This window comes from Lissotriton vulgaris, chromosome 4_1 (genome assembly GCF_964263255.1).
Source record: "Lissotriton vulgaris chromosome 4_1, aLisVul1.2, whole genome shotgun sequence".
Lineage (NCBI taxonomy): Eukaryota > Metazoa > Chordata > Amphibia > Caudata > Salamandridae > Lissotriton > Lissotriton vulgaris.
This window is the reverse complement of record NC_141691.1, coordinates 1,125,996,135-1,126,018,520: the sequence shown is the minus strand read 5'-3', so window position 1 is coordinate 1,126,018,520 and position 22,386 is coordinate 1,125,996,135. Positions and strand designations below refer to the sequence as shown.

Below are 22,386 nucleotides of genomic sequence, written 5' to 3'. Positions count from 1 at the left end.
AAAAAAAATAGTTTCTAGCTCCAACGGATCAGAATTTACTAAAAACATGGTGATACATGTTGCTGTAGTCTGGCAGGTCCTTCACATAGATTGAATGGTCAGATTTATGTTGCTGAATGCTGAATGTAGTTGTTATATTGGTATTAAGAAGGTGAAATCTTTCAGAGACAGTGTTACCATGTGTAAAAATGCCAAAATAATGAGGTAATATGACAAATGTGCCGCATTAAACAGCATAATTTGCCTTTTCTTGTTGCATAATTTAGTCAACACTACTGCATAATGTGGTCCCCCTATGCCACATAATTCCAGTGGCCCTAGCTAGTAGTGACACATGAATCACATTTGAACTTTATACGTTCATTATTTGTTTCTCAATTTAGAAAACACATAAATCATGAACACAATACATAACAAGCATTTGCAATGCAATAGGTCTCGCATTTACGAGAGTTTGAGCTATTTTTATTGTAAATGACATTGCCTTTTATTTATGTTTTGGTTTTTGAAACATAAAGAAAAGCCATTGTCATTTACAATGCCACTAGATCAAACTCGTGTAAATGCGAGACCTATTGCATTGCAAATGCTGGTTTTTAACTTCTTCCAGGTCAAAGATGCAGGAGGGACCATGCCCACTTAAAGCCCTGATTAAATGCAAGAGTACTTAAGAGTAAGAAACAATGTTTCACTTGATGCACAAGGATTCTTCGCGCTGGTCGACTGTTTAATGGTGCGAGAGGTATATGTGTGATTGGGGAGCGTACAAAACCACAATCTCCAAAAAGACACACAAGATCAGCAGTTTGATGGCCAAATACTGTGTGCAGGATGTTTAGGGGGCATGGGGTTTGCTTGAAGACCTCTACATAGAGCCTTTTGAGCACAAGTGAAGGTCATGCAGCGGATTCTGCAGGCATGTTGGTTGGGAACAAGATGGAAAAGGCTGTGCCTCGTGCACAAAGCTTGCTCAGAACGGCAGTGGGCTCTGGGTTATGAGACTGGGCAGAAGGCACAGCCAAAGGGCCATCTTGCACCCAGCAGTCTATTTCTTTGGCAAGGGACCAATAAATGCCATTAGCAGAAGCCGCATTTGGTAAGTTTACATGGATATTTCTTATTGCCAAATGAATGTAGCAGCGTTTTAGAATGTGGAGTGGTGTGGCTCACTGGTTAGAGGCTGCAGACCCGGAAGCAGAGGTCGGCCCAGGACCAGGGTTCGATTCCCAACGCGGCAGGGTCTTGGGCCATGGTCAGCGGACTCGATAATTCTCTCGCCTCGGTGCCTACTCAGGTTCAGGTTCAGGCCTACTCCAACCATGGGTCCCACTCAGCAACTCTGGGCAATAGCTTGGTTAATCTCCACTAACGGCCCCATCAGCGCCGGGAAGGCTTGTCTTCACCTTGGAGATGCCCAGGAGGGACCATCTCACAGGGAAAGCCAGGATGGGTTCCCCAGCGGTATACATCGCCGGGACGCCCCTTTGCTGGGGCAGCTGTGCGCTTTACAGGTATACGACATTTAGTGCAGCCAACTGTCTAGAACGACTTCACAGCCCACTGTATGGAGAACAGAAACATACACTTGACTGGAGATAATATTTCATTGGCCGTAACGTCAGAATAGGACCAAAGTCACAGGATTGTGAAAAACGCTAAGTTAGGCAGGCAAACAACCATCGGTGCTTGGGTTTGTGAATGTTCCTAAGTAATTGCATACTAATTGCCATTTGGGGGTTTAACTAAAGCACATATCTTTCTTCTAATGCTAAATGACGTACAAAGCGTACTAACGCCACACGCGGCTCCGAAGAGCTGGTGGGCTATGGCATGATTGTGGTGCAGTAAAATAATAGCTTACACTCCTACTTTTGTAGCACTGCAATGAATAATAACATTTCCGTCGCCTGCAACCTCTGTAATATGTCTGTGGTAAAGGCATGCTCCTGAAGTGTTCAAGATAGCGCAAGGGCCATCCCACTTGTTACTCTTACAAATATGCATTACCAATACATATCTACCTAGAAATGTTCTTTAGGTGTATTTACGCACCTACTCTTCTACTCTTTTCTTGCATATACGGCCACACTACAACTATATGCACTTTTTTGGCAAAATAATACATGTCTTTAAAAACACGTCATTGTTGTTTGTTACTAAGTGGCACGTTTGTTACTGACTTTCTGCACTACTCAGGTTTATGTGATCGTGTAATCCATGACAGAAGGAAACTGCAGGGAGAAACTCTAAAGCGAAAGAAGGAAGGCGGGGTTACGTCCATGGGAAAGTCACAACAGTAACATGGCTCTGTTGTCTGATATGTCTGTAATTCAGATCGAAAACACTAGCCAGAGAACCTACACATGACATTTAAATCCTCCAAAGATGTCATCATCACTAAGTTGCAATGAATGAATTCACTCGAAAACTGATTAAAATTAGGTATGCATCTTGATAGGTTTTAATTTGAGAGCTAGAGGACAACCAGATGCTCCCGACAGATGCATTAGGCAGCAGGGCTTTCCATTTGAGAATAGCAGATAATGAACTGCGCTCTGCTAAACATCAGCCAGTAGAATAAACATTGAAAAAAGATCAAAATGCACAACCTTCTCAGTTGTCATAATGACTTCAACAATACTGAAAACAAAAGGCGCTGCATTAAATCATGAAGCTGCGACGGACAAGTTACTGACCTTATGTAACTTTTTTTTTCGAAGATTTCACACCTCAAAATCCTCCGCAGGTACAAGGCTGGAAAATCCTATTCTCCAAGCAGTTCTGCCTTGCGCTGCTAGGTGGCGTAATGTGGCTCACGCTGACTCCAACCTGCCCTAGAAGTAACATGGCGCAGCCTTATAAAAGCACCACCCCAGCATACTGAAGTCTGTTACTTGTCTGTTCCCATTCCTTGTCTTGAGACAATTGTTTGTACCAGTGTGCTGAATACTACTTGGGACATTTTTTTAGCTGTTAAAAAGAGGCCACTGCACAGAAAGGAGAGGTAGGAGGGCAGTGAGAAATTTGTGGTTAGATAAGAATATCCACTAGAAAGAAAGTTACCAAATGTAACTAACTTGTTCTTCTGATGAATACTCGTAGATTTCTCACTTTAGAATAGATACCAATGAGGAGGGTCTGTAGAATGGACTCAGGCCAAAATCTCCTGCAGGATGAGAGAGGGCAAAGTGCTCTTCCCGCCAAACCTGTCTGTCAAGACAGTAATGCTTATTGAACGTAAGCACGGATGCCCACGTCGCAGACAGGCAAGTGTCAAGGACAGCCGCTCCGCTTGCCAAAGCAGTAATAGCAGCTTTAGCGCTGGCAGAAGGGGCTCTTCGACCTTGCAGACCCCGCTTCTTGGACAGTGTGTAGTAGATCTTCTGCACATCCTTCCTTTTTACTCTAGATAACACCACAAACAGTTGATCATGTACTCAGTGGTCCTTGGTATGAACAATCTAAAAGCTTAGGGATCATTAGGTGCCTCTCCTCCTCTTTCGAGGGGAAGCAAAGAACCCTGAATGACTGCTGAACACAAAAGTAACTCGGGGGTTTTGGCAAGAATGCAATGCAAAGTTTCAGCAGCAACTTGTCCGGGACAAAGGTGCCTTAGAGTGAGCACACAAAGTACCTGAAGTTCACTCATGCAATGAGTAGAAATAATTGCAATGAGGAAGATCATCTTTAAAGTGAGGAGACACAGCAAGCAATAATGCATTGGTTCAAAGGGCGTACAAATGAGAACAAGCCCCATGTAGCATCAGAGTAGGTTTTGGAGAATTCGTGTTAAACCTTTAAGAAATCTCATCACAATAGGTAACTTAAACAAGGATGGTTGGTCTGGAAAGAGGAGAAAGGCAGAAGGAGCTGACAAGTAACCTTTAAGAGTGTCCACTGCAAGACCTTGCTGGGCCAAAGATAAAACAATCAATAGAACATTTAACAGCTTTGCTTATGAAGGGGATTCTTGAAAGCACCACACCTCGCCACAAAATTTCACAGCGCCTAAACAAAAATTAATTTTGTGCACAGGTGCCTGGTGGCAGGATGACATCCACCAAGACAGGGGGCACATCAAACACAATCAGTTGCCTCTGCTAAATGTACACTTATGTCAAGGTAGACCGAATCAATTCAGAGGGTTCATAATCAGGAGAATATTCCATCCATTTCCAGAGGCACAGAGGCACAGAGCCACCTAACACGGGGCCCCACTCCACCTTGCTTTTTACTGTACTACATGGTTGCAGTATTGGCTGTGAGAACCAGAATCCGTCTCCCCTTGATGAATGGCAGAGAGGCCATCAGAGCCAGACGAATGGCCCACAACTCAACCAGATTGATATAGAGCCAACCCTCTGCCGGAGGCCAGAGTTCCCTGATCTCCATATCCCGAGACAACCTTTCTAGCTCAGCAGAGATGCATTTGCCATCTCTGGATATACAAGGGAGATTGGCGTGATGATCTACAAATTGCTCTTGCAAGTCCACCACAGCAGATTTTGCGGCATCTCTTCCAAGATGTGGATGGTATCGGTCAGATTCCTCAGAGCTGGATCCAATGACATTTCAAATTCCAATATAGAGCCACCTTATACCGGCTGGAGAGGAGGCTGAAAGAGGCTAGGAGGCAAAAAAGCCTCAGAGTGACTCTCACATGATCCAAGATTGAAGTCTGAATGTCATGGACTTATTGATTCAGGGAGAAAGCCCTGAACTCACCGGTGTTCAGAATTGATCCAATGCATATTTCGGATTCGTGAAAGGGAGCCCAAACAAAGTCAAGAGGTTTGCCATCATCCTGAGGTAGTCACAACTATCTGAGGTGAGAATGCCTTCAACAACCAGTCACTGAGGAACAGGAATACTGATAGCCCACCTCTGAAGTTGAGCCATGACCACCACCACGACTTTCGTGAGCACCAGAGAAGCCTCGAGGGGGCCAATAGGGAACCCAGCAAATTGAAAATGCTCCTGGCCTATCTCGCAACCGTAGATAATGTCTGTGGGACTGCAAGATTGGCATATGAAAATATGTGTCTTGTGGGCCCAAGGCCACCCTCCAGCAGCAGAGAAACACAGCAAACAGGATGTGAGCTAGCGTGAGCATCATTAATTTGCCTTTCCACTCAAATTCAACCAGGGGCCAGAGGTTCAAAATAGGACTGAGACCCCATCCTTCTAAAACTAAACAGAGTAACACTCCCTCCTCTTTCGGGATCCAGAAACTTCTTGAATACACCTTAAGAGAGCAACAGCCACACCTCAGGTAATAGAATGGACAGGTGCTGATCAGAAAAACGCTCTGATGTCAGAAGAATAGTGGTCTGAGCAGAAAAAAAGATAGAGCATAGCCGAATTGAACTGTTTGTAAGATCCATTTGTTTGAACGGATAAGTCCCCAACTGAGGAGGAAATGTCAAATCGTGGCCCCGCCGGTTAGGCATACACCACTAAAGGCAAACTAAAGTGATTTAGAGGCGTTGTAGCAGGGGAAGAGGAACTGATGCCCTTGCTGGCCTGTACGTTTCCTACCAGACCCACATCCATGGCCTCAAAAGGACTAGGGTGCCTGTTGCACTGGTTGTTAAGGCTATCCCCATCTATGCCTCCAGCCTTCTGGAATGGCCTCTAAGCCCTAAAGTTCTACTGTCCTCAAAGAGCTCTGACACAGTCTGCCTTATCATTGAAAAGGTGGTACCTATCAAAAGGCGTATCTATGAGGCAGGCCGGTACATCGTCGGAGAATCCTATTGATCTAATCTGTGTGTGTATTTAATAGAGAGTGGAGGCAGCACCAAATCAACAGGACCAAAGTTTTTTGTCAAAAAATATATTTTTCTTTTTATTTTCGTATTTTAAAATACGAAAAAAATAAAAAAATAAATAAAAAGAAAAATATACTTTTTGTCAAAAAACTTTGTCCTGTTGATTTACTTCAAGATTGGTGCTGCCTCCACTCTCTTTTAAATCTTCTATCTGGAATTCCAGTGGGACCGAACCACAGCAGGTCCTGGAGGTTGACAGCACAATAAGACTGAATATCCTAAGGGACTTTGGAAATTTGAGGAGCTTGCTGGTTGATCCGCTGTGGAACTTCTTTCTTGTACTAATCTGTGTGTGTAGACTAAGTACAACTCTAGTACCTACTGCCCTTTCTAGGCAATCTGTAGTATTAAAACCTGAACTGATATATATATATATATATATATATATATATATATATATATATATGTATATATACCAGCTGTACCCTGCCACGAGTTGCTGTGGCTCAGTCTGATTAAATGGAAGAGAAAGAAAAGAGTAAGCGCATGTTGTGCCATCCTGACACCAACTGTCCATCCTAATACATGTAGACTATTGTCTCTATACGTCCTTTCTTAATGTTACAACGTGAACCAACTCTTCCCCCTCCCCCCACCCACTTACTGGTCTGCCATCCTGACACCAACTGTCCATCCTAATGTATGTAGACTATCGTCTCTATACGTCCTTTCTTAATGTTGCAAAGTGAACCAACTCCTCCCCCCTCCCTCCACCCACTTCCCGGTCTGCCATACTCACACCAACTGTCCATCCTAATATATGTAGACTATTGTCTCTATGCGTCCCTTGTACTTGTTGCGCAGCAACCAAATCAATAGGGTCTGTTCGGCCTTTCGATTAAAAACATGCACGTATTGGGGACACACGTATTCGAATCCAACGTTGTGTATATATAAACACGCGCTAATGTTGCAAAGTGAACCAACTCCTCTTACCTCCCTCCACCCACTTCCCGGTCTGCCATCCGGACACCAACAATCCATCCTAAAATATGTAGACTATTGTCTCTATGCGTACCTTGTAGTTTTTGCGCAGCAACCAAACAGAATCCAACGTTGTGTCAAAATTTAAAATCAAACGGTGAAGAACTTTCAGAGATTTAATATTATGAACAAACGAACATTGACATTTTTATGTGTCTGTTCGGGCTTTCGATTAAAAACACGCGCGTATTCGACACACGCGTATTGGAATCCAACGTTGCGAATTTAAAAACACGCCCCTATTCTAATCCAACGTTGTGTCAAAATTTCAAAGCAATCGGTGAAGAACATTCGGAGATTTGCGATTTTGAACAAACAAACATTTACATTATTGAATAAAACACTGCTCACCTGCACTCTGGGTCTCCTCTCTTCTTCTGCTCCGAAGGTATCCAGGACTGGGCTCCAGGCGAGAGAAAGCTGAGATGATATATATATATATATATATATATTTGGCTGCATCCTGACCATCATGAATTGTCTGAGCCAAAGATGCCCTAAGGTCACTTGGGATTGTTGGGATGAAGTTGCTGGCCATGCCTCACATGACGCACCAAAAACAGTATCATGAATTGTTATGCTAGATGAATCGTGGGCTGATAAAAGCCTCAATCGTCCTGGATTCTCTGTGATTGGAAATGAGTAACTATTCAAGTAGGGTGGGATGCTTAGTAAGAAAATATGGATCACCAGGCACTGGGTTGCGACGTCTGGCCATGTGCCTAATCAAAGGTGAGGAAGAACAAGGCTTCAACCAAGTAGTCATCAAAGTACCATTGATAATATCGTTAACGGGAAGCAAGGGCTGAGAAATATAGCTGGCTCAGACTGTGTGATATCTGTAAGGATTCCCGGTTAGAAAAATCCAAGAGCCCCAAAAGTTTGTTTTATTAAAAAATACATTTATGAGTATCCTTCATTTTATTCCAGCCTCTTACTCATAAAGATCCCAGCCACTGTATTTATTTTACAAACAGTTTTCCAAAAATGTCTGTTGATTGCCATTGCCAAATCTTTTATTTAATTGAATAATGTTAAAGAGAACTGGGGTGAATTTATTGATTGTGGCTATTGAGCAGGTGCGCCTCCTCCCATTAACACCTAACAAAGTATCTGTTTTTAAATTTCTTTATTTGACAGTTACTCTCAACAAAGGGTAACTGTACTCCTAGTGCCTCAGCTGGCCTTAAGACCACCGAAGCAAACAAAACACTCATTCAGTGGTGGCCCAAATGGCAACTAAAGCTCTGCCTCAGGCAAGGTATCTAGTCCATTGACAGGTTATAAATCAATGTATATGGTTGTACCCTGGGCCATGTTGGTTGAGAAGGTAGGCTATTGGGAATTCTGAAAAGTGGACACTTATGTCATTCGATTTGCCTGACCACGTCTTATGTATATCGTACTATTCTCTATTGAAGCATATGTTTAATGGTTAATAAAAAGAATAATACAAATAAAATGTATAAGGCATAATGAAAATAGTGAGGGGAAAAGGGAGCAACCCATATCCATGACCATCATCTTGGTGTGCTCTCTATTCTGACATAGGATCAGAGTCAGAACCAGAAATATAATGAAGCCCCTGCTGATAAGTGCAGTGTTGCAGAGGAACTGGTTTAGAGTCAAGTTGCAGGATGACCGGTTGCACTTTGCAATTAAGTTGCACAATAACAGCACGTCTCAAGCCTGAATTAGTCTGGGATCCGCCACAGACGTTGGCACTGAGCCCTCTTGTGGTAGGGACCAGCGTGGATCTCGTGGTCATAGTAGAAGTCTTTACCGGCGTCAGCACAGGCCCAGTAACAGGTCCCATGAGTGAGACAAATGTAATCTGGGATGGACACGCCAGCGGTAACTTGCAAAAAACACAGTTGATGGACAGAATGCAGAACAATGTCTTACATTCACCCCAGTACAAAGATCTGGGCCTAAATCCGTTTTTTTGCACTCCACACCACCCTAGGTCATACAATGGCTATATGCAAATCAGCCTTGACCCTGTGCCTCATGGGAACAGTCCAGCCCGAACTACCAAGCCATGTCTTCCTAGACCGGAATCAAGCATCCAAGGACCGGTTTCTGGCTATCAGCCTTCTTCAGCCTGGATAGCTTGACTCCAGTGGTGTGGAGAGCCTGGGACTCACGTCTGAGTATACACAGCACACTCGGGGTGAAAATTGCAAAAAACACAGTTGATGGACAGAATGCAGAACAATGTCTTACATTACCCCCAGTACGCCAGGAGTAACCCACTGTGGGCCCCTGGGGTTCTGTGGAGCCCAAGGCACACCCACCTGAGGGAGCCTGAAGCACACTGAAAATTACCAGCATGACATTCATGAAGGCATCAGTCTACTACAGGTGCAAGGTCACCTGTGTAATTCTGGGTGTGTCAGGGTCACCTGAGAAATCGTGGCTAGAGAACTTAAAGGGGTGCGACCGACATCGTGAAACACTTGCACCTTCTCTTTCAAGTCAGAATCGTGAGATTGCTTGAGTCCTGCTTCACTTTCCTATGCTTGTACTTGGAGCTGGATTTAATGATGGACTTTGAGCCCAAAGTTAAACAGTTGCGGAAATGACCTCAGGACCAGAGCCACAACATTGACTTGTATCAGGAGCAGCACTTATGACAAAGCAGCAACTTCAGCAGCATACAGCTTTGCCTCCAGGTGTCAGATCGTATTAGAGAGCACCTATAACACAACTTAAAATTGTGTCTCGAGCACCGACACAAAAGAAACATATTACTGCATGTAACTGCTTTCTGCAGTCGCAGCATGGCTTGAAAACCTTTGATTTGGATGTGGAAATTTTTCCCACACACAACAGAAAAAACATTTACAAGTAAATTGATAAAACTGGGAATACCACTCCAGATCCATATTAGAAGGCATGGAAAGAAAGGTTCTGATGCCAATGGACAGTGGTGGTGCTTACAAGCTGCTCTGCTCCATTACATCTGGCGTAGCTTGGAGTCTGTACAGAGCTACATGGTGCTTCTTAACAGCACGCTGGAGAGCTGCTTGTGGAAAAGTTTCCCGTGCCGTTCGAGGTCCCGGTCCAGAGGGAGGTCGAGGGACCGGTTGCGGAGCCACCATCAGTCCGGCTCGAAGTCATCCAAGTCTTCGCATTCGAGGTCGGGTAAGTCGAACCATAAGAAGAAGTCGAAGAAGCATTGACGCTCTTTGCCTTCTCCTCCTCGGTCAGCCGACTCGAGGGAGCGCCACTCCTACGGCTCCACGCGCGGTGCCTGAAGGGTCAACTCCGAGCTTCCCTCCCTTTCCGGGACCAGGAGCGACTCCCGCCCAGCTTCGTACGTTCTACAAGGCGATGCATGCCGTCTTTGGGAGGACTCCGCCGTCGTGCCTTTGGGCCCCGCGGACTCCGTTCGGGGGTCTAGGTCTTCACTGCTGGCGGCCCCGGTTGACCTTATTACACCTCCACCGGCGCCGCTTCCAACGGCACCACTACAGTGCCCCACGCCGGTCGACCCCCTGGCCGGCATCGACACCAGCCTCCTTCCCGACGTGGACACGGCGCCAGACCGGCGTCGACCAACACTGGATCAAGCAATGGGTGGGGTTTTCATGCCCATGTTCACTCCAGGGGCCCCTTTCCAACCACCGTGGCAACCAGAGGATGATGAGGAGGACTAGGAGGGGTCAGGTGACCCTTTAACCGACCAGCCTGAGCAGGACTGGAGAGAGGAACTGGGGGGTGCCAGTGGTCTTGACACTTCACCAAGACATTGGTATGTTGTCTACTCCTACCGTGGCTACAGAGGAGAGAGCGTCATATGCTGTGGTGTTGCGTAGGGCGGTCAGGACTAACTTCATGACTGAGGTGCTTCAACCTGCAGGGAGCTATTCAAAGCCCCTGCTGCCGTTTAATGAGGCCCTCACCGACGTCCTTTTGGGCACGTGGTCCAGGCCCAACACGGGGGCTCCCGTAGACAGGACGGGCGACCCAACTTTCCTCTCCCAAGACTCCACCTCAGAGACCTTGGTGGTCCAAGCCTCCACCTCCAAAAGCGCCTTCCCTACTGCTCCACCGGACAGGGAATCCAAGAAGCTGGACCATCTTGAGAAGAAAATGTTCTCTTCCGCCAGCTTATGCAGTCCATAAGCATCGCATGTCTCTTGGGCCGTTATTCGCACTCAGTGAGGGATACGGTGGCGCAAGTGCTGCTTAAGTATCTGGAGGAGGCCAGGCCAGTGCTCTCCCAGGCTATCCCTGCAGTGAGAGATGCAGCTAAGTTTACTATCCGTTGTGAGCTGGACACCACCAACCCTCTGGGCAGGACCATTTCAACTTCTGTAGCGCTCTGTCGCTACGCCTGGATGAGGTCCACTGGCTTTTCGGGGGATGTCCAGAACACCTTGATTGACATCCCCTTTTTGGCGACAAAACAGACAATGCCCTAGAGCGCTTCAAGGACTCATGGGCTACTGCCAAGTGCTTGGGCCTCTCCTCCCATCTGGCCCAGTCTACTTTTCACCCCGTTCGTGGCTAAGGAAGAAGTGCTTTGCTACGTCCCACTCAGGGCCACAGGCCACGCATAGTCACCCAACCTTCACCCGGCTGGGGACGTGGGAACCAGCGTGTGTTTCAGAGGGCCACCGGGCGGGCCAGTCCACCAACCCCTCCTCTGCAGCAGACCGCAAACCCTCCTAGTCCGACCTTTCAGGCCCATCAAACACCAGTGGGCGGCAGGATTCGCCATCACCTCCCCCACTGGTGCATCATCACTTCGGACAGGTGGGTTTTGCAGATAGTCCAAAGGGGCTAATCCCTCCACTTCGAGACTACCCCTTCAGCCATGCCACCTCATTGCCACCGCATTACGGAGGATATTCTTGCCCTTCTCCAGCAGGAAGTTACAGCTCTCTTGGCCAAGGGAGCCATCAAGCGTGTTCCTGTCCCAGAAGTAGGTTGTGGTTGCTACTCCCACTATTTTCTGGTTCCAATTAAGGACAAGGGTCTGCATCCTATCTTGGACCTCAGGGACATCAATCAATTCCTCCGGAAGGAGAAGTTCAAGATGTTGACTCTTCCTCAGGTCTTGTCTGCCCTCGACCAGCAAGACTGTATGGTAGCATTGGACTTGCAGGACGCTTATTTTCACATCCCCGTCCTGCCGGCCCACCGGCGTTACCTGCGGTTCACAGTAGGCCACGAGCACTTTCAGTTTATCGTGCTCCCCTTTGGCCTTCCCAGCGCCCCTCGGGTGTTCACGAAAGTGATGGTGGTGGTCGCAGCTCATCTGCGCAGATCAGGGGTTCCAGTCTTCCCCTATCTCGACGACTGGCTGTTGAAGGCGGGCTCGCCCCAGGCAGTCGTCTCCCACCTCCAGTCTACGGCCGACCTCCTGCATCAGCTGGGGTTCTCCATCAATGTGCTGAAGCCGCACCTGATTTCCTCTCAGAAGCTCCTTTTCATCGGAGAGGTTCTGGACACAACATAGTTTCGGGTCTATCATCCTGAAAAGTGAGTCCGTAACATTCGGGCTATGATTCAGTTCTTTCGGCCCTTGTCCCGGGTTTCGGTCAGAATGACCCTGAGGCTGTTGGTCTTCATGGCCTCCTGCATCCTGCTAATCAATCATGCCAGATGGCATATGCGAGCTCTGCAGTGGGCCCTGAAGTTCAATTGGGCACAGCACCAGGGGAATCTATCAGATTACGTCCAGATCTTAGAGGGCACTGTTCAACAACTGCAGTGGTGGCTCACGAACCAGGATTGGGTCAGTGGCAGGTCCCTCTCCCTTCCCCAACCAGACCACACAGTGGTGACGGATGGCTTCCTTTTGGGCTGGGGAGGCCACATGGGAGAGGCGGAGATCAGAGGCCTCTGGTCTCCGGCGGAGTCTGGGCTTCACATCAACATTCTGGAGCTCGGGGTGATTCGTCTTGTACTGAAGGCATTCCTTCCCTCTGTCCGGGGAAGAGTAGTGCAGGTGTACACGGACAACACCACCGCAATGTGGTATTGCAACAAACAGGGCGGGGTGGACTCGTGGACCCTATGTTAGGAGGCTCTCTGCCTCTGGACATGGCTGGAACATCAGTGCATTTCCTAGGTGGTTCAACACCTGGCAGGTTCTCTGAACGCTAGGGTGGACGAACTCAGCCACCAGTGCATGATAGATCACGAATGGCATCTTCAGTTGGAGCTGGTGCAAGGTCTCTTTCAACAGTGGGGAGAGTCTTGGTTACATCTATTAGCCACCGAAGAGAACGTGCAATATCAGGAATTCTGTGCGTTGCAATTTCCAAGGCGTCACTCGCTCGGCGATGCATTTCGCAAGTGGAGTTGCGGTCTGCTGTACGCTTTTCTGCCTATACCAGAGAGCTGAAGAAGATCAGGCTGACAGGGCCCAAGTCATTCTTGTGGCTCCGGATTAGGCGCGAAGAATATGGGATCCCGAGCTGCTCAACAAAACCATTGATCCTCCAATCAGACTGCCTCTTCAGGAGGATCTTCTGTTGCAGCAGCAGGGTTCGTTCCTCCACCCAAACCTGTCTAGTTTCCACCTCCTTGCGTGGAGATTGAGTGGCGGCAGTTGACGTCTTTCGACCTGCGTACCGAAGTCTGTGACGTAATCTTGATAGCCAGACGTCCCTCCACAAACACGATATACGCCTGCAGGTAGAACAAATTTGTGGCATGGTGCACAGCAAAGGCTGTGGATCCTATTTCTGCCCCTCTCTCTGAAGTACTCTTGTTCCTTCTCTCTTTAGCCCAGCTGGGCTGTGCTTTGAGCACTATCAAAAGCTACCTTTCAGCCATCTCTGCTTTCCTTCGGCTGCCAGATCAGCCTTCTCTTTTCAATTCCCGGTAGTTAACCGTTTCTTGAAAGGCTTAACACATCTCTTTCCTCCAATTCCTTTCGTTATGCCACAGTGGGACTTGAATATTGTGCTAACTTACTTAATGTGCGCTCCCTTTGAGCCGCTTCATAACTGTCCCATACGTCCCTTAAACCTTAAGACTGCTTTCCTAGTAGCCATCGGTTCTGCTAGAAGGGTGGGTGAGCTCCACGCTCTTTCTTCAAAACCTCCTTTCTTGTCTATTCATCCGGACAAGGTGGTTCTCCGGACTCGTCCGTCCTTTCTTCCAAAGGTGGTCACTGCCTTCCACATCGGGCAGACCATTACTTTGCCCACCTTCTTTTCGCTTCTGCATCCTTCAAAGGAAGAAGAGAGGCTTTATCGTGTGGGCCCAAACCGTGCACTCTACTTCTATCTGGATTGCAAAAAGCAGTTCCGGGTGGATGATCAACTTTTTGTTGGTTACATGGGTGCAAAGAAGGGTCGGGCCGTACACAAAAGCACTATTTCTCGATGGGTTGTGCTGTGTATTAAGTGTAGGTTACTATCTGGCTAAAAGGAGCCTCCAGTCGGGCTACACGCCCATTCCACCAGGGCGACAGCAGACACTACTGCCTTAGGAAGGGCTCTGCACACGTTTACGAAACACTACTGTCTGGACAGCAAAGTCCGGAGAGACTGCTTCTTTGGCCGTTCTGTTCTCCAGGACTTTCTGGTGTGATCTTGGTTCGCAGACCCACCACCGGGGTTGGTATTGACGGGGTATCTGTTCTAAGGTAAGGAATCTATAACTAACGTGTTTCTTTTAGATGCACAAGTTACTTACCTTCAGTAATGATATAGCTGTAAGAAAAATTAGTTAGTTATAGATTCCTTACCACCCCACCCATCCTGCCCGTTCTGCAAACTGATTTCTTGGGTTAAGGATATCCTTTCAGGGCCCTAGTTTTGTGCACCACTGGTCAGTGTCTTACATGGCTCTGTGTTTCTGGCACGGAAAGTTGTGTACAGAACTGACGCCATCGCGCAAGTGCGGCGTCTAAGTAGCTGCCGTGACGTCATCCTGGCGACCACGACGCCGATGACGGACGCAGAGCCGACCCAAGCAACTTTCCAACGCGCAGAGGTACTTCTGACAAAAAAACTTTCCGGATCCAGTCTGACGCCTGGGGGTAATTCTAAGGTAAGGAATCTACACCTGACTAATGTTTCTTACAGATATATCGTTATCGAAGGTAAGTAACTTGTGCAATGCAGATGAACAGTACATTTCCCTGGACCCCACAAGGGGGGGGGGGGAAATATTAAGATAGCAGGCTTGGATATTAGATCTTCTGTAGTGACCATGCAGCATAATAGTGGCCCTCAATGCCTTTCCGGTAAGCAGCTATTCCTTTGAAAAAAGCACCCAGGCCTTTAAACTACAGGTGGGTGTGGGTAACTGGAAATTGGAACTTGGGGTAAACAGGCCTTGGTGGACTAGAATTGCCTCTGCCGGAGTCTAAAAATTGGAGTGATCCTGTAATTCCATGCATTTTAGGGGGGGGGGGGCTGGGGGAATGGGGCACTCCAGGAGCGTGGCTCAGTTGAGGTTGGACGCTTTATAGGTGGCTTTATGCGCTTGGGGGCGCTGCCGGGTCATGCTTCTTGACGGACCCTGAGAGTGACTGCGTAAGCATGAGTGTGTGGAGGGGATTCTGGTTGTGTAGTCTGACTCACGTGTTCTAGTGTAGTCAGTAATGTTGGTGGCTGTTGAGTGCTGGCCATGTGATGGCTGAATTGCTGCAGTATTTTAGCCTATTCCATTGAGATGTGTTTTTTGCTTATAATCCGGTTGATAATGTCAGTTCACATCCTTTTTCTTGAGCCCTTAGGGGCCGGGATGAACCGAACATAGAAACAAAAAGAAGTGCAGAAAATTAATCAGAACTAAATAATGACAAAAACAACCTATGGCAAGCAGGAAAGCAGATAACTGAACAACCAAGGTGAGCCAAGCAATAGATGTCACCTGGAGTGTACTCTAAGAGAGAATTCCTAGCAGCCCACACATACAGCCACAGACAGTCCCACAACCTCAGGACAGACAAATGCATAGGGTAAAAGTAATAGCAAAAAGGTCAGGTACCCCAGAGAAACAATTGTTAGGGTCCAGTAACAACAGAAAACACGAACTTGCTTAGCACAGTAAATCAAGACTAGAGGGCTCAAGAAGCAAGACAACTTGCTTTCAAGGCATATATTCAGGGAGTTATCATATCTAAACAGGCCAGGGTTCTGCGGTCTATTTGTGGGAATCTTGCTAGGGTTGACGCTGACATTACTCTATTAGATGCTGCCCCACACGAGCGGCAAACTCAGGATAAACACAGTGCCCTCATTTTGGAGTTTAATGGGCATGCAGACAGAGAGGCATTGTTGCTTGGCAAATTCCAGGCGGCACGCAGGTACAGAGAGGGAAAACACCCTGGAAAAACGCTGGCACGTTTGGTGCGCACACCCAGAGGCTCTGTTCATATAGCAGCAGTGAAGCGCGCGGATGGCACATTGGTTATGGACGACACAGACATCCTGGTGGAATTAGTCGCATATTACCTGTCCCTTTATTCCACCACTCTTTCCCCAGATTTTTCCCAACACTTAGAATATTTAAAAGAGGTTGCACTGGTTTTGCTCACTAAGGGGCAAGCAGACTTTCTGGCCGACCCTTTCACTGTTGAGGAAATTACGCTTGCTATAGATGCCCTGACCGGCTCTAAAACTCCAGGGCTTGATGGACTGGCTATCTGGAGTTTTTCATAACGCATACAAGGAAAGCCTAGCACCACAGCTTCTGGAGGTATATGAGGAGGCGTGGGAGACAGGCGCACTCCTCCCCCTCCATGAGAGAGGCAGCCATCTCCTTGTTATTAAAACCTGGTAAGGACCCCACCAACTGCTCGTCTTATAGCCCTAGCTCCTTATTTAACTTCGATATTAAAATCCACGCTAAGATGTTGTCTTCCAGACTGTCCCTATTGAGGGAACAGATAGTTTCCCCAGTACAATCAGGCTTTATACTGCATAGGTCTATCGCTCTAAACTTAAGAACTGTCTTCTCTGACATAAACCGCATCGAACCAACTACTCCTGCAGCAGTGGCCCTACTGGATGCAGAGAAGGCCTCGGTTCTCTTGAATGGCCCTTCCTCACTGCCACGCTACGTAACCTAGGCATCCCAGGTAATTTTGTTGCCCTGATTGCACTGTTGTATTCATCTCCACAAGCTTGGCTACGGGTGAATGGCTCTCTCACTTTTCCGATTTCAATCACACGCGGGACGCGACAGGGATGTCCTTTATCCTTGCTGCTCTAAAAAATAGCCCTGGACCCTTTGATCCCCCACATGCAGGAGAAACATGTTTCGTGGTTTGCAATTTCCCTCGGGTCCTAGCTCATGTCCATGTACGCAGACAACATTGTACTATTTATACGACATCCCAATGATAACCTGCAACCCCTCATAGAGGAAATTGGCCACTCTAGAGCCATTTCCGGATTGAAGATAAATTGGGACAAATCAGAACTGTTTACTATTATGGCAGCAGCTCTGGCGGATGTGACTGAGCTTCCCTTGCTTAAGGCTGGCGACACCACCAAGTACCTTGGTGTACACCTGCTGAGGGATAAGGAGCAGGTTATTCGTTTAAACAATGGACCTGCAATTGACCAGCTTAGTACGCAGGTTGCACGATGTATTCAATTGTCCTTGTATATGGCCGGTCGAATCTCTCTTATCAAAAAAATGAAAGTGTTGCCCAGACTTTTGTATTTATTTAGCACAAGTCCCATTCCACTTACCAACGCTTTCTTCCGCCAACTGCAGGGACTACTCATACGGCAGGTATGGGAGGGACGCAGACCGAGAGTCTCTTGGGAAAGTTTACCACTCCCATATATTCAGGGACGTTTTGCGGTTCCGGATCCACAACTTTATTTCCTCGTAGCGCAGGCACAATTTGCTCATCATTGGTTCCAACCAGATGCTCGCATACCATACGCGAAACCTGAACACGAATTGGTGGCTCCCACACTGTTGGAAGCCCTACTTCTAAAGGGGATTCCACTTGATCCACATGACATCCAACCGCTATCAACTACTTGTTGGGCGTGGCGTAACCGTAACAAAAAAATAGGCAACAGAACTGTTTATTCCCCACCCATTCCTCTACCCAATAACCCTTTCCTGCCTCTCACCTCCGACACACACTCTTACTAAATTAGGCTTAGGTCCCTATTTCTGGAAGGCCGGGCACGCATACTAACAGAAATGGCTACACATCCCGAGATGACGTATATTGACAACTTCATAGCCGGCAGGCTACTAGGGACACTTAGCTCAACTGTCTCCTCCTTCCGATCCCCGCCGTCTGCTTTCAGCCCCCTGACTATGCTTATATCTGATAAGGAAGGAACACAGTTGGTTACCAAGCTTTACAAGGCTTCTTTGGCACTCAGACAGGCCAAGTAGTAGAGAGCAAGCATGTCAAGTAGGCGGGAGGAGTCAACCAACAACGCAGTTTGTGGTAAAATGACACTACACTAGGTGGAACATCTATGGAGGGAGAACACACTGTCAATAGTCTGCCAGGTATCAAGCAAACAAAGTACCTTCTGTTAGTAACTCAAAAGGGTTTAATCAGCTAAGTCCACTAGCACAAAGCTCAGTTACTGAAATCCATAAGAATGTCCTTACGGTACCCAACAGTGGCCCACACATCCAAAATGACTAGTCATCACACATATGGCGCTCAAACTGAGATCACACAGCAGGTCTTCCCAAAAAAGCCACAGCCTAGGCAAAACGAGGAACATCCAGCGGTCAATGGAAAGAGAAAACAAAAAGGAGGGACTCATAGGGATGTATGATGTTACAACGCGTACTTTTAGCACGCATACCATTACAACGGATTTTTTACAACGCAGGTCATGTTACAACGGATACCATTACAACGCAAAACACTACAACGCACATACTATTACAACGCATACCATTACAACGTAAGTATAGGTAAGTATATGATAATAATATATTATTTAAAAATATGTTGTAAATATTTATTAATGTTTAATTTAATTTAATTATTTGTTATATATTATTTTAATAAAAAAATTAACTAAATTATTTTTAATTTTTTATTTTGAAAAATAGGTTAAAAAATAAATACCCCTGTACCCCAAAACCCAAACCCAGCCCAAAAACCTAAAAATACCCCTGTACCCCAAAACCCAAACCCAACCCTAAAACCTAAAAATACCCCTGTACCCCAAAACCCAAACCCAACCCTAAAACCTAAAAATACCCCTGAACCCCCAAACCCAGCCCTAAAACCTAAAAATACCCCTGTACCCCAAAACCCAAACCCAGCCCTAAAACCTAAAAATACCCCTGTACCCCAAAACCCAAACCTAAAACCTAAAAATACCCCTGTACCCCAAAACCCAGACCCAACCCTAAAACCTAAAAATACCCCGGTACCCCAAAACCCAAACCCAGCCCTAAAACCTAAAAATACCCCTGTACCCCAAAACCCAAACCCAGCCCTAAAACCTAAAAATACCCCTGTACCCCAAAACCCAAACCCAACCCTAAAACCTAAAAATACCCCTGAACCCCCAAACCCAGCCCTAAAACCTAAAAATACCCCTGTACCCCAAAACCCAAACCCAGCCCTAAAACCTAAAAATACCCCTGTACCCCAAAACCCAAACCTAAAACCTAAAAATACCCCTGTACCCCAAAACCCAGACCCAACCCTAAAACCTAAAAATACCCCGGTACCCCAAAACCCAAACCCAGCCCTAAAACCTAAAAATACCCCTGTACCCCAAAACCCAAACCCAGCCCTAAAACCTAAAAATACCCCTGTACCCCAAAACCCAGACCCAACCCTAAAAATACCCCTGTACCCCAAAACCCTAACCCAACCCTAAAACCTAAAAATACCCCTGTACCCCCAAACCCAGCCCTAAAACCTAAAAATCCCCATGTACCCCAAGACCAGCCCTAAAACCTAAAAATACCCCTGTACCCCAAAACCCAAACCCAGTCCTAAAACCTAAAAATACCCCAGTACCCCAAAACCCAAACCCAGCCCTAAAACCTAAAAATACCCCTGTACCCCAAAACCCAGACCCAACCCTAAAACCTAAAAATACCCCTGTACCCCAAAACCCAACCCAGCCCTAAAACCTAAAAATACCCCTGTACCCCAAAACCCAAACCCAGCCCTAAAAATACCCCTGTACCCCAAAACCCAAACCCAACCCTAAAACCTAAAAATACCCCTGTACCCCAAAACCCAATGTTAAAAAAAAAGATAAACTTACCTATAATAATACTTACGATGTAATGGTATGCGTTGTAATAGTACGTGCGTTGTAGTGTACTGCGATGTAAAGGTATCCGTTGTAAAATGACCTGCGTTGTAATGGTATGCGTTGTAAAAAATCCGTGGTAACAGTTGCATACCCTCACAGCTACGACATAATGATGTGGTAGCTGCTCCCAATGTGCACACAGTTTGTGACATCTCAAAACCCTGCAGGACAGGGTCCAAGAACCATGGACACACTGTCTCTCAGGATGAATAGGAGGGGGGCCGAATAATATATACCTGTCCCTTGGCAATACAACACAAATATCGATTATCAGGATAGAAAAGGGGTGAGAAAATGCCTAAAAGATGGTCAGGACAATGTAAAACAAGAAACAAGTCACCAAGCCAATCTCAAACACATTTCAGTGTTAAATTTCCAAAAGCAGAAATCTAATTTCAGTGTGCAAATATATTTAGAAATATGTGCAAATGCATTGAAATCTGCTACAGTAAATCTGAAATTGTCTGTGGATTCCAAAAGCACCTGAAATGTAACTTAGGACTAAACCTATGTGAATTCAACTATAACTATTTGTTAACAAGGGCTATTTAACTTTTTAAGGAAATTGCATTTTGGTATTCAGATTTTTAAGTTGTGATGGCAGAGTAGTGGTCCAATATGCTCAAATGTATACTACACAACTAGCTATAAGACTCTCATGTCCAGTTAGACTTGAAGCAAAAGACACACAATTAATGGACGAAATGCAGAACAAATCAAAACATTCACCCCTCAGTCAAGAGATCTGGGTTAAATCCATCATTCTTTTGCTCACCATGCCACCCCAGTTTAGACCTGGCCATATGCAAATTAGTCTTGTACCTGTGCCTCATGGGAACAGCCAAGCCCGAACTGCCAAGCCAGGTCCTACCTGGACCGGAAACAATCATCCTAGGACCGGTTTCAGGGTTTCAGCCCTCTTCAGCCAGGATAGCTTGAATGCAGTAGCACAGTGAACCCGGACCCACATCTGGGCATTCCTGGCGCACTTAGGGCGAGAAAGCAAAAGACGCACAATTGTTGGACGGAATGCAGAACAAATCAAAACATTCTTCCCCAGTCAAGAGATCTGGGTTAAATCCATCATTCTTTTGCTCACCATGCCACCCAAGTTTAGACCGCGCAATATGCAAATCAGTCTTGCCCCTTTGGTTTTTTTTGCATTTGTCACCCCGAGTGGGATGGGTATGCCCAGACATGGGTCCCTTGCTCTCCATGCCACTGGAATCAAGCTATCCTGGCTGAAGAGAGGTGAAACCCGGAAACCGGTCCTAGAATGCTGGTTTCCAGTCCAGGGAGTACCTGGCTTGACAGTTCAGGCTGGACTGTTCACATGTGGCACAGGGTCAAGACTGATTTGCATATGGCTGGGTCCAAACTGGAATGGCATGGCAAGCAAAATAACAGTGGATTTAGGCCCGGATCTCTGTACTGGGGTGAATGTATGACATTGTTCTGCATTCTGTCCATAAACTGTTATTTTTGCAGTTGGCTACAAGGACAGCGGTTCGAGTGACGAACACCGGAAGGCACAGCAGTTTCTGAGCACTTGGTTGACATGATGAAACTTTGAGAGTATTTAGCATGGCATATTCATTACAGATCATGGGTGAATTAAAGCTTTCTTTGCGTGACTTCTGGTAGATTATTGCAGTGTGCAATCCAGTACAAGCTTCTGGCCTTAAAGTATGCTAAAAAAGAATCACTGCTATAGGTTAGTAGGTTTTACTACTTTATGCTCTTCACAGGGGAAGTTGGAGGGTGAAGGATTTCAAATTGATTAAATGAGGTTAGTTAAAGTAGGTTTGAACATACTATAAATGAGTGGCATTTCACGTATGGTTTAAATATACTGCTAGTTCATTTTTGTATAGTCATCGCTACCAATCATCAACCTTATTTCCAATTGATACTAGGAATACTTTTTAGGTCTTCAATGGACTGGACTACAGCGAATGGACACCCCAATAGCCTGCAAGCTATTCACTCTTTAGCCCCCTGACATTGTTACTTGAGAACACTTTGATGTCCCATTTTCCACTGCCAGGAGACTCAAGTGTGATATTGATATCCCAAAGGACTTCATGTACAGCCTGAAGAGCCAAAGTTAGTGGATGGACTCTAGGCACAGAGGTGATTTAATGTCTTAAACAGCCATGGACAATATAACATTTTGCATTTTAGTACTGTCCCACACTAGTTATTAGGTAATTTGTTAAGACATTTTCTGTAATCTAGCACCCTTTTACTGGAGCCCTTTAATCGAGCTGTAGGACTGGCTCTGCCTGAAACCACTCTGCAATTTATTACCATGT

General features: G+C 46.4%; 1 protein-coding gene across 8 annotated transcripts in view; it reads right to left on the bottom strand.

Moving 5' to 3' along the window:
• PTPN3 (protein tyrosine phosphatase non-receptor type 3) overlaps positions 1 to 22,386 on the bottom strand; it is a 1,864,164-nt gene that overhangs the window by 705,842 nt on the left and 1,135,936 nt on the right. The gene's annotated exons all lie outside the window — the stretch shown is intronic.